Source organism: Vitis vinifera, chromosome 1, assembly GCF_030704535.1.
Source record: "Vitis vinifera cultivar Pinot Noir 40024 chromosome 1, ASM3070453v1".
Lineage (NCBI taxonomy): Eukaryota > Viridiplantae > Streptophyta > Magnoliopsida > Vitales > Vitaceae > Vitis > Vitis vinifera.
In genome coordinates this window covers 133,180-144,943 of record NC_081805.1, presented here as the reverse complement: position 1 = coordinate 144,943, position 11,764 = coordinate 133,180, and positions in this window count along the sequence as shown.

The window sequence follows — 11,764 nt, the reverse complement described above, 5'->3', positions numbered from 1 at the left end:
TTTAAGAATATCAAGACTAGCAGGTTTGGATCATTTGCATGAACTGGTAGCCAAATATCATGATTAACTGTAGGTGAGTCCAACTGAATGTGCTGGTTTTTTCAGCCTAATTTTAGTTTGTGTAGACATTGTTGCAGTGGGAAAAAAATGTTGATTTGTTAGGTATTCCAGGGTAATCTTGATTTCCTGTCTAAACAACTTGCCGTCCACAAATACTTTGTAAGAGTTCAACCGACAGTAAGCAGTGCCATATTTCATAGTGCACACGTAGTTGTGGTCAGTAACAACCTCATGCAGTAAAATTATAAGCGTGGGGTTCCATAGCCTCAATCAAATTTTGAAGTTGTCTAATACATGCAGGCTCTCAAGGATGCATAATGATTCCAGCTATTTGTGCTTCCACATATTCAAGTTAAGAGATATTCTGGTCCTTTTCTGGTGATACAAGCTCTGGTAAAGACCATAATCCTTCGATTGATAAGAAGTTGTGAAGAACAAAGCCGATGAGATCCGGGGCACAGGAGACTTGTAGATTGGTTTGTCAGAAACTGCGAATAGGGGGAGAGGGTGGGTGGATGTCAACCCACTCATCCTCCCAACATAACTGAAGCCCTGAAGCCCTCCAATGTGGTCCTGTAACAACAGTGTTAACAGCCCTATATCAGTGAGAGAGCGTGTCCCAAGTGTGAGCTCTGGCTGCGGACATTATGGCAGGTAGTGACCCAACACCGTCAACCTCTCCCCCATGCTCGTCTGTTTTACTCAAATCTCCCTACCTCCAACCCCAGCCCTATCTCCATCAGCCCCATCACCCTCACCCCCACTTGACCTCTCCAACCTTTTCTATCTATCCTTAGAAGTAGGGCGAGTAAGAAGCTCGATCTGGATCCAAAATGGACTATGGATCTCGATCTATTGGTCTATGCAGGATTCGCCCCCCTCTCCAGTCTCAGTTCTGGTTCGAACAGATCCCTTTCCACCTTTTTGAATTAGCTACTACTACTATTGATGAATGCACCTTTGCTGCACTCGGCCGCTTTCAGGGGGAGTGGGGATGGCAGGGAAGGGCATTTCTTTGCCGTGATCCCCATGTTCAACTGTTAATCCGTACCTATCCACCCGGCTTGGCTTTCGATCTGAGAATTACCTTCCTCGCTCATCGTTAGCTCTTCTTTATGAAGAAAGAAGTCCAAGGGGCATGCTAACACTAGGAATTGCAATTGGTTCTTTCCTGCTATAAGAGCATTGGATTCGGCTTTCACCACTACTTAAAAGAAGATATAGAACAAATAGGTTGTTTAGCCCTACCAACTCGTCTTTATACTATATATATAGGGATTTTTGCTTGCCGCCGGCTTCTCATATGATCTCCATATCCTCTTTCTCTATGAAAATGGGAGAGGGGATCTTCCCTTCTAGAGAACTTTTTTATTGCCTTCTCCTCACACTCTTTGCTCCCTACTAAATCTCACCCTATTCAGGCATGATAAATGGGAGGTCTCAAGGAGACTTATTGTTTTTCCCCTTGCGTTAGGAATTAGCTTATCCTATACCATTGGAAGATAAAGAAGAAGGCTCGAGATCAATGGACCTCCTTTCTCTTAGGTCTTACCGTTGTGATCTTGTTTAGGATTGGAATGGCTTTCCTTTCTTAACTGTAAGTTAGAAGTTTAATAAACCTTGGTGCCCGAGCTGCCCCTTAATAATTCGGTCCCAAGGTAAAGAATAACTAGTTACACCAAAAGATGCGGTCAATACAACCAGAACCACACCCGTAACCCAAGTAAATTCGCGAGGTTTTTAAAATCCACTGGTGAGATATACACAAATGCCTCTTGCTTTAACACAGAAGAAGTTTCTCAACCACTTTGTCATCATGATGAAAGCACGGTGAGTGAGTGATCTACGACCACCCTGATCTACGATCAGCCTTAGTGGAAGAAGAGAAGGGGAGTTCACATCATTTGTCAGACTGTTGAGCCCGGTACCGAAGCAAAGTACTCATCCGAAAAGACGGTTTGATCATGCCCTTTGTCCTCAACCCGTGGTTCTCCTATATCCCACCCTCTCAGAGAAAAATAGGATTTACAATCAGCCTGCTTAAGATCGTAGACCAACCTTGGCTCTCAAGTGTTGTGAGGGCTTTCATTTGCGCGTTAAGGGCAGTTTCTATTATAGCACTAGGAATCGGTGCCGTTAGTTTAAGCTAAAACAGAGGGCGTTAAGCTTCCGTATTTCATACGCTAGGAAGTCGATCCGGACTTTCATCATAACCTTTGCTTGAACCGAAGAGAGCGATGCGAACAGTTCAGGAGGTCGCAGATAAAACCCTTAGTTCAGTGCCGGGTTTCATAAGTACTCTCGGTCAATCATAGAATTATCCAAACGGGATGGGGTCATTAGGTCAAAACTAGGGGAGTGCTTACTAATAGTGAAAGGCTAACATCTCTCCGCTCTTATTAGTAGTAGCGAACATCAGGTAACTTCGTGTTGTAAGACGACTGGTAGGTAATGAAAAGCAATGTACTAAGAAAGTGTAACTCTATTAGCCCTTTATCTGGAAAAAGCTGGAAGAAATGCAAGAAAGAAAGGTTGCCTACTACTAATAAGGGCGGGTAAGAAAGAGAGGTGAGGTTGGTCGTAGATCACTTTATTCAATCTAAAAGGTTGGCTAAGTGCCCTATCTGCCTTGTTGTGATAGGGGGGCAGTGCTCTTACCTTATAGTATAGTAAGAAAGTTGTCTTTCAGTCTTTAACAGTTGCTTCAAAAGTCAATTCAAGGTTGCCACCTTTCCTTTTTCTTTTTAGTATGAGCTCTCATTGAGAGAGTGTTTCGGTGGGAAATCTCTAAGTTGGTTAGAGTCCTGGTCCGTCACGCCAGAAGTCGCAGGTTCGAACCCCTCTTGATGGAAAAAAAAAGTCGAAGTTACGGGATCCTAGGTACAACAAGACTGCAACTACGAAAGGAAGGAAAGATGAGTGAGACTGCCCTAAGATGATGTTATGAAAGAGAGCTTGCGGCGATTTTTTTCTATGTTGGAAGGGGGCCAGAATTGATGCTCTATTCGATTCTACCACTAGACAGAATTTCTTAATATAAGAGAGCCATTCCAAGTAGTATAAAACCAGAATTTCTACAATCCCTTTTAGAAAATGGTGGGTTAACTAAAGAAAGAAAGATGGAACCATATGCATTCTTAAAAGAAAGCGCTTTGCCTTACCTATGATCTATGAGAGGGTTGATCGAATGGATTGACAACCCGTCTTTTTCCATTATTTACCCTTTTCTTTTTTGGTTTATTTTGGTTTTTCCTATTAATGGATTCAAACACTAAAGACTCTCACTTTGAACCATCTTCCAATGGCTCGTAAATGATAACTAATAGACATCCATGGATCTAGCAATAAGCATCCATAGAATCCGAAAAGCTTACCAAGTATTGGCCATTCAAAGTGCTTTTAAGGGATTTAAAGCTAAACCTTGAAATAAAGACCATTAATGGTTAACAACTACTTTCATTTAAAGTAAGGACAACTCCCACCTTTGCATTCAGGTCCTTCACCTAACTTCCATCACTCCAAGAAACGTAAAACCTAGCCACTCATCCTTTTAGAAATCATTCTCAGAGGTTGTTTGGCTAGAAAGAAAAGTGAAAACAAAATGAGAAGGAAAAACATAACAAAAAGCTCTCTATATTTCTTACTACGGGAATTTACAAGTGTTCAATGAAAAACATATATATATTTCTCCCTCTCTCTCCCCTTATATATATGCTACCTAAAAGATATATAAAAATATATGTAAAAAAAAATATCTAGGTTGGTTACAAGGAGAAACTAGGAAATTACACAAAATATCTGAATATAAAAATCTAACAGAGTTAGTGCACAGGAAGATTTCGCATACCATGCGAAATTGGCATGGTGCGTGAAATCCTTTGGCTACCTCAAGTGGTTTCGCATGGTGTGCGAAATTTTGCACAGCCATACGAAAATGTTGGTTGTTGGATTTATTCCTCTGGTTTTCTTCCTTACATCTCTGATTGGCTTGGCAAAGGGCTATGAAGTGCTCCAAAACTTGGATTCTTCATGTATTTGAGCTTTAACTTGCATTGCCATGGATTTCACCAAATTCTCCCTCATTCTTGGCTTGTTTCAATAATCAAATGGCTACCAACAACACCAAAACTTGCCAAAAACTGATTAGTAACCCTTGCTAGGTTCCTTAATATGTCAATTGAGTTAAAAGGTATTAACTACTACTCAAAAGTATTTAAAACAGTTAGTTTCAAGCTATAAAAGAGTATTTTTTGAGTAGTAATCACTTCCCCCAATCGACATATTGCTAGTCCCTTAGTAATGAAGGAGAGATAAATAAGAATAAACAGTAAAATAATTTACAAAATCATGTTAATCATTCCAAAAAAATTTCAAGTGGCATGATGCGGATTATACTCTCTCATGGAATATCAGAGAGGCAAAACCCAACCTTCAACAAGAGTCATCAAATCTCCTGCCTAATTACAATTTACAAAGAGTGGGCATTATGCAAATTTAAGCAACAAAAGAATTTCCACTCCCAAAGGTCCAAACCTTATTTTTCCACAAAAATCTAAGTGTTAATCTTATTAGTTTCCGATTATAGTATGTCGAACTATTTTCTCCCCCCAACCAAGTTCTTTCTTAAACCTTAGCAAACTGACCAACCTCCAATAAGCTAAGAACGCACCTCTTTTATTTCACAATTTTTTCATTGTAGGAGTGCAATGCTAAAGGTATTGTTTTCTAAAGTGTCCATGTAATGGGGATCCATTGATGACTCCCAACCAATCAAGGTTTAGGGCATCGAGCTTTAAGGATCTTTCGACCACTAACTCCTCAGATTTTTCCCCGGACTTTTGAGATTGAAATTCAATACCCAAGCACCTACAATATGTTAACTCCACCTATTCACCCTTGTAACAACCATTGAGGTCGGTGACTCCCAACCAATCAAGGCTTAAGGCACCGGGTTTTAAAGACTTTCGCCATATACCTCTCAGACTTTGCTCGGGTTTCAAGGCAAGCGAAACACTTTGTTCTTTCTTTTTTTTTTTCGAAGGCTCATTGGCCTTTTATAAGGTGTCCCAACACTATTAAAACAAGGTCAAAGGTATCAAGACGAAATTTTTCTAAGTTTAGGAGGTGAGATAGTTTTTCATCTTATAACCGTAACCTAATATGCACTATGTGTGGTAAGATTAAAGTGGAAGAAATAAGGTTGAATTCCATAAGAGTTTCAATAATTCATCAACTTCAATAAGCATAATACAAACTCTAAGATTCAAGTAAAAATGCAAGAACTCAATTCCTCCCATTTCATTTTGAGAATTTTTCCTTAATAACCATGGAAAGTAGAGTGAAAACTTTTTTAAAATTAAGCCAATGGCATGACTGCATTGAATGAGAGATTAAATTAAGCCAAAAAGTAACTAAATTAACAAATTAACCTAGCATTATTAACAAAACTTTCTTCCTCAACTCTTGATTACTACTCAAAAAGTGCTATTTGATAGCCTATAATTAATCCTTTTAAACACTTTTGAGTAGTAGTTTTGGCCTTTTAACTCAATTGGCATGTTAATGACCCTTTAAAGCAATTTTGATCACTTTGTGTAAGTTTTGGTGTTTTTGTTAGTATTTTGATCACCAAAGCAAGTCAAGACTGAGGAGAGCTATGAGGAATCTTGGGCAAAGCTTAGAAGTCATTTGCCAAGAGTGAATCCGGATTGCAAGGAGAAAAAGCAAAGAGAATCTGCCATAAAGCATATTCTTGATGACAGTCGTAGCAGCCACTTTTGGAGCACTTTCTGAAGTCCAAATGATGCATGCTATATACCATTTCAAAGCTCAGGAAGTCAACAATCCAATGCTTGAAACGGTGTGCAATTCGGAGTTGAAACGAAGAAGTTACAGCCATTACAAGCCAATCACTCCGAGCTGAATGAAGCATTTTGCAAAGTGTTGCGAAATCACCCTTTTGTTGCGAAGTGATTTCGCAGCATTTTTGTACAGTAAGGTGTTTCTCTTTCTGACGATGCACGAACCATGCCGCGAGAAGGGAGCTGGGAACCTCAAGGTGGAAGCCAACTTCGCAGCCCTGGGAAGATAGCTCGGTGTTGCGAAATAATTTCGCAGCCCTCTTGGGTGTCTGCGAAATCTCGCAGACACCATTTTTCTCCTGCGAAATGGTTCCTGAAGCCTCCTGATATTTGCTACCGACATTGGGAGATATTTTCCATTAGATTTTTGTTGTCTAAATCCCAAAATACTCCTTGTAAACCACCAATTACATGATTCCTTAGTTTTTAAGTTAGTAAAAAGACTAAATATCTTTGTAACAATTAGTTTTATATTATGTTGATATATATACCTCTCAAGAGCCTGTTCTCAGAGAGGAGTTCCTTCTGTAAACGTTTGGGTAAGCAAGTAAAGTCTATTTTCTTTCTACTACCTTACCTTCTCACTTTGTATTTTCATTTTATTACTAAGTTATGAATTCTCTGAGGAGTTTTCCCCAGAGAATGAGTAACTAAACCTCTAATTCCTTGGAGCTAAGGTTGCCGGGGAAGGTTCCAAATGCAAGAATGCAAAGCTTGGTGGTTTTAGCTAGTAATAAAGAGGAAGTGAAATCCTTTAGTGATTTCTATGTTTTTAGTTAACTTAAAACACCTTAGAGTTACCTGGGCCAACACTTGGTAAGGCAAGTGATTTCCAACCATGGAAATGCACTAGTTTACCCCTTGCGAGCCTCTGGGAGGTGACTTCAGGGTAGGATTTTCTAGAATAGCCAACACTTGGTAAGCTTTTGGACTCCTAGGAGGCATCCATTAGTTATCTCTTGCGAGCTTTTGACGGGTAATCCAAGGTTAAAGATCACCTTGAATGGTTAAGGCTTAGTGAGAGGCTTAAAGTGAAATCTAATTGAAGGAGTCTCTGTACATCACCGGTTAGAGAATTGACTATATGTTGAATCTCTAATGCGAGGAAATGAACCATCTGACCGGAGCTATGTCTTTTGCATGAGGAACCACCCCAGTGAACCTAAATCTCCAAGGAATGCTTTTCTTCCTAAATTATTCCAAACTTCTGTTAAGTTAGTTAGTTTAAGTCTCAACTTTTACCAATCAAAGTTTGTGTTTTATTTCTTAAGCTAACCATGAAATGAAACAAGACCAATTCACTTGGAATTGGTATCATTGATTGCTTGTTAATCATTCCCAGTGAACGACCCTAGAGCCACTATACTATAGTAGCTTTTTCTTTGCTACCCTAGTGTATGGTGTTATAGGTTATAAATTTTGTTGATTACTCCCTCAATCAAGGAGCACCAGCTGGACACAAATCAGCTGAGACACCAATTGGGCACGAATCAACTCTCTTCCCCCAATCGAGATCAACATTGCCCTCAATGTTTCAAGAGCAATTGAAAATAAAGGGAGAAAGTGGTACCTCCTGAATGAAATGGAGTCTGAGTCGTATAGGAGAAACCACATGAGTCAAAAAACAAAAGGGTAATGAGTAGAGGAAATAGAAAAATGCTAAGTATAATAAAAAATAGGATGTTTATATATTAATCTGAGAAAGTACAATATAAGATATGATCAGGTAATACATCCAATCCCAGAATATAAAGTATCAAAACAAGGATAAATCTCCAATAATATAATATGTAAATACAATAAGATAAAGAGATGTCCTATGATCAAGTAGTGGGAGCCTCAGGTAGAGATGATGCATCCTCTGGTGTAGCTATAGTGGCCTCCTAAGGTGGGGGAATTTGGACCTCTGTTGGTGTAGTGTCCTCAGCTAGAGCTATAGGCTCTGATGATGCGGGAAGGTCAGGTTGAGGCGGAAGTAGAAGTCCCAGGTGGTGCTGAATCTAGCGGAGAATAGCAGTCTGTTGGTCCTAATGGGCATGCATTTCAGCCATCTGCTGGAATAGAGCAGAATGGGTGGTGGTGAATGTTTGAAAGGTATGCACAAAGGCGCGGAACTCTGAAGCAAATATGGTAATGGAAGGCTCGGATGTAGTAGGCGTGACTGGTGGAACCGTAGGAGTCACAAACGGAGCAGCATAAGTAGCCTCAGGTATGGGCACTGGTGGTACAGTCTCTATGGGGAGCTCGCTCTGCTCTGGCGTGGGGGCACTAGAGGTGCTACCATGGGAGGGGCTCCAGGAGGTGCAGAATAGCCCGCCAACTGATTTCATTTGTCGATAGTGAATCACTCTCCACAAAGGCGACGGCACTCGAGCCAAGGCTCAGTAGGAAAGCCCATGTACTCCAAGACCTAGCATAGCAACCTTGGGGATAATAATGGAATGGTGTCGGCCCTTTGAAGCTTCTTCCTATGGACCTTCTCCTCAAAGTGGATGAGGGAGGCCATGATCAAGTGGTGCAGGCCAAAGTAGAAGCCCTCTAATATACGGAATAACTCGTCTAAAATAACTCATCTCCTCTGTACTAAATGCTATAAGAGAAAAAGGTTGGAACGTAGCACCACGTCTACGAGGAGCATCCCATGTGGAAGCTCATTCCCTAGAAAAATTGAATCTATGGAGGTCCCCCTAGATAAAATGTGGACCATGTCACTCTGAGATACTGAGGACCAGTAGCAAAAAAACAGATGGATCATCTGGCTCTAAAGAAATCTATAGAGCCTCTGCAATATGCCTGGCCTCGAGGACACCATGACGTCCATCAATGGTGAAGTGAATCGCAATAGGACTCGGAACACCACGAGTAGTCATAGACTGGTAAAAGCCTAATGCTACTCTGGGATAAAAGAACTCACGAGGAGTCATGGGTGCTCAAGGTGGTACATCTGGAGTAGGCTGTAAGAGTCTCGGAGCTCAGGTTGTTGTCACATGGCCTCCTGATCAAAATATAGCTCCTAGTGGAAGGGTCTTGTTCTACAATCTGAGTTGCCCTCAATGGGCGATGCTATGAGCATCGGGCGTCTGATAATAGACTCCGTGACAAGTCAGAAAAAACCTCAGAATATGCAAGAGGTTCAGAAGCTATAGATGACTCACCTGGGCCTGAAGTCCTGGCCCTCTTAGTCGGAGGGCACCGTACTAAACTCTCAGGGAGCGAAATAGTTGCATCTGGTGTAGTTGGTGGTCTCCTCGTCTCGTATCTGTGCTGAGGAGCAGGAGAGGAAGGACCAATGGTTGTTCCACCCTCGGAATGTGGAATCTGTGGGGCTTCCGCGGCCTGAGGTTGAGAATCGCTAAGCACCTGAGCAGAGGAGGCTCTCTACCTCGTAGTGTGTCTCTGTGAAGGGACGGGAGGGGTTCATCGGGTCCGTGCCATGTCGAAAATGGAAGGCGAGCCTCGAGTCCATGCTCCAAGGGGGTGCGGTATCAAATCTTCGAAATGAGATGCGCGCGGGGCTTGGTATCGAATGGAAAAGAGTGAGGTCGCAAGGTGGCAGGGGAAAATGAGGGATTTGCAGGGTGTGGGGTGTTTGTAAAATGGGGATTTTAGGGTTCAGGGGGTTTAAAAAGAAATGGCAAGTGACCTTTCATTTTTGCATAACGATTCTTGGGTTTCGCACAGCGTGTGAAATGGCTTTGGGGGTGCGAAATTTTATGCATGGTCTGCGAAAATTTCGCTAGGTGTGCGAAAATTTAGCTAGGTGTGCGAAATTTTCGCTAAGTGTGCGAAATGAGTTCGAATGGCATTTTTATTTTCGATGGGTGTGCGAAATTGGTTCACAAGGTGTGCGAAATGATTCATTGATTTCACATGCCTGCGAAAATTTCATGAGGTGTGCGAATTGGCCTAATTTTTCCTTTGTTTGAAATCCCCCTGCAATTGATCATCAAAAACCTAAGTTAAATCAAACCAAAATAAAATTAAAATGAAAAATAAAAAACAAAACAAGTAATAATATGGGAAAACTTTCAAATCAGAAATAAAATAAAAAGATATGGACTCAATTAGTCTTTAGAAAGACTAAGTCCATCAAAAAACTAGTCTTGTCAAGCTTGATGTGGATCAAGGAGGATGAATTCCTTCTTGTCGCTAGAAAAAAGCTCCACAAAGGGCTTGAAATGGTAGCCATTCACTTTGAAGCTCTCGATGTTGTTGGAGTTGAGTAGTTTCACTACTCCATTTGAATGCACTTGGTGAATGGTAAATGGACCTATCTACCTTGATTTCAGCTTGCCTGAAAAGATGTGGAGCTTAGAGTCATAGAGCAAGACTCTTTGTCCCTTTCGAAAATCCTTACGGGAAATCAACTGACCATGTCACCTCTTCAATTTCTCTTTTGCAATTTTTGAATTGATGTAGGCATCGTTTTTCAATTCCTCCATTTCATTGAGGTCTAAGAACCTCTTTAACCCAACTCTGCTCATATCCATGTTAAGCTTCTTGATTGCCCACCAAGCTTTGTATTCCAATTCCATGAGAAGATGGCATGCTTTGCCATAGACTAGGCGATAAGAAGACATCCCGAGAATGGTCTTGTAAGTTGTTCTATATGCCCATAGTGAATCAAGGAGCTTGATTGACCAATCTTTTCTGTTTGTGTTCACCACCTTCATCAATATGTTTTTAATTTCCCTGTTTGCTAACTCAACTTGCTCACTAGTTTGAGGGTGGCAAGATGTAGCTACCTTATGCTTCACCCCATACTTGGCTAGGAGAGTTTTAAAAGGCTTGTTACAAAAATGAGTACCCTCATTAGTAATTATGGCTTTGGGCACCCCAAATCTTGAGAAGATGTTTTCCTTTAGAAACTTGAGAACCACTCTATGGCCATTGTGCTTGCATGGGACTGCCTTAACCCATTTAGAAACATAATCTACTCCCACCAAGATCTACGAGTAGCCAAAAGACATAGGGAATGGTCTCATGAAGTCAATGTCGCAAACGTCAAAAAGAGCAACTATCAAAATGGGGTTCAAAGGCATCATGTTCCTGCGTGTCAACTTCCCAAGCCTCTAGCATCGATCACAACTCTTGCACATGGTGTGGGCATCTTTGAAAAGTGATGGCCAACAGAAACCCGATTGCAACACCCTCATGGTTGTCTTCTGAGAAGAAAAGTGGCCTCCACATGCATTTTCATGGCAATGACTGAGAATCCCCTGTTGCTCTTCTTCAAGAACGCACTTCCTTATTATCTGATCTACACAATACTTGAATAGAAATGGCTCTTCCCAATAGTAGGCATGAATTTTTGCAAAGAAGTGCTTCTTATCTTGTGTTTTCCACTCTCTTGGAACTTCTTCTGTGACCAGGTAGTTAGCAATGTGCGCGTACCAAGGGACAATTTCCATCGACATGAGAGACTTCTCTGGAAAATCGTTATTAATGGGCATTCCATGGGAATTATGTGCGATAGCTAGCCTTGAAAGGTGGTCTGCTACCACATTCTCCACTCATTTCTTGTCTTTGATCTAGATATTGAATTCTTGAAACAAGAGAATCCATCTAATCAACCTTGCTTTAGCATCTTGCTTAGTCAACAGATACTTCAAAGCAGAGTGATCAGTGAAAACCACGATAAAAGACCCCATCAAGTAAACAAGAAACTTATCCAAGGCAAAAACTACAGCTAATAATTCTTTCTCGATGGTTGTATAGTTTCTTTGAGCCTCATTCAATGTCCTGCTCGCATAGTAGATCACATAGGTTTTTCCATTTTCTCTTTACCCAATAACAGCTCTTATAGCAAAGTCACTAGTATCACACATTACCTTAAAGGGCAG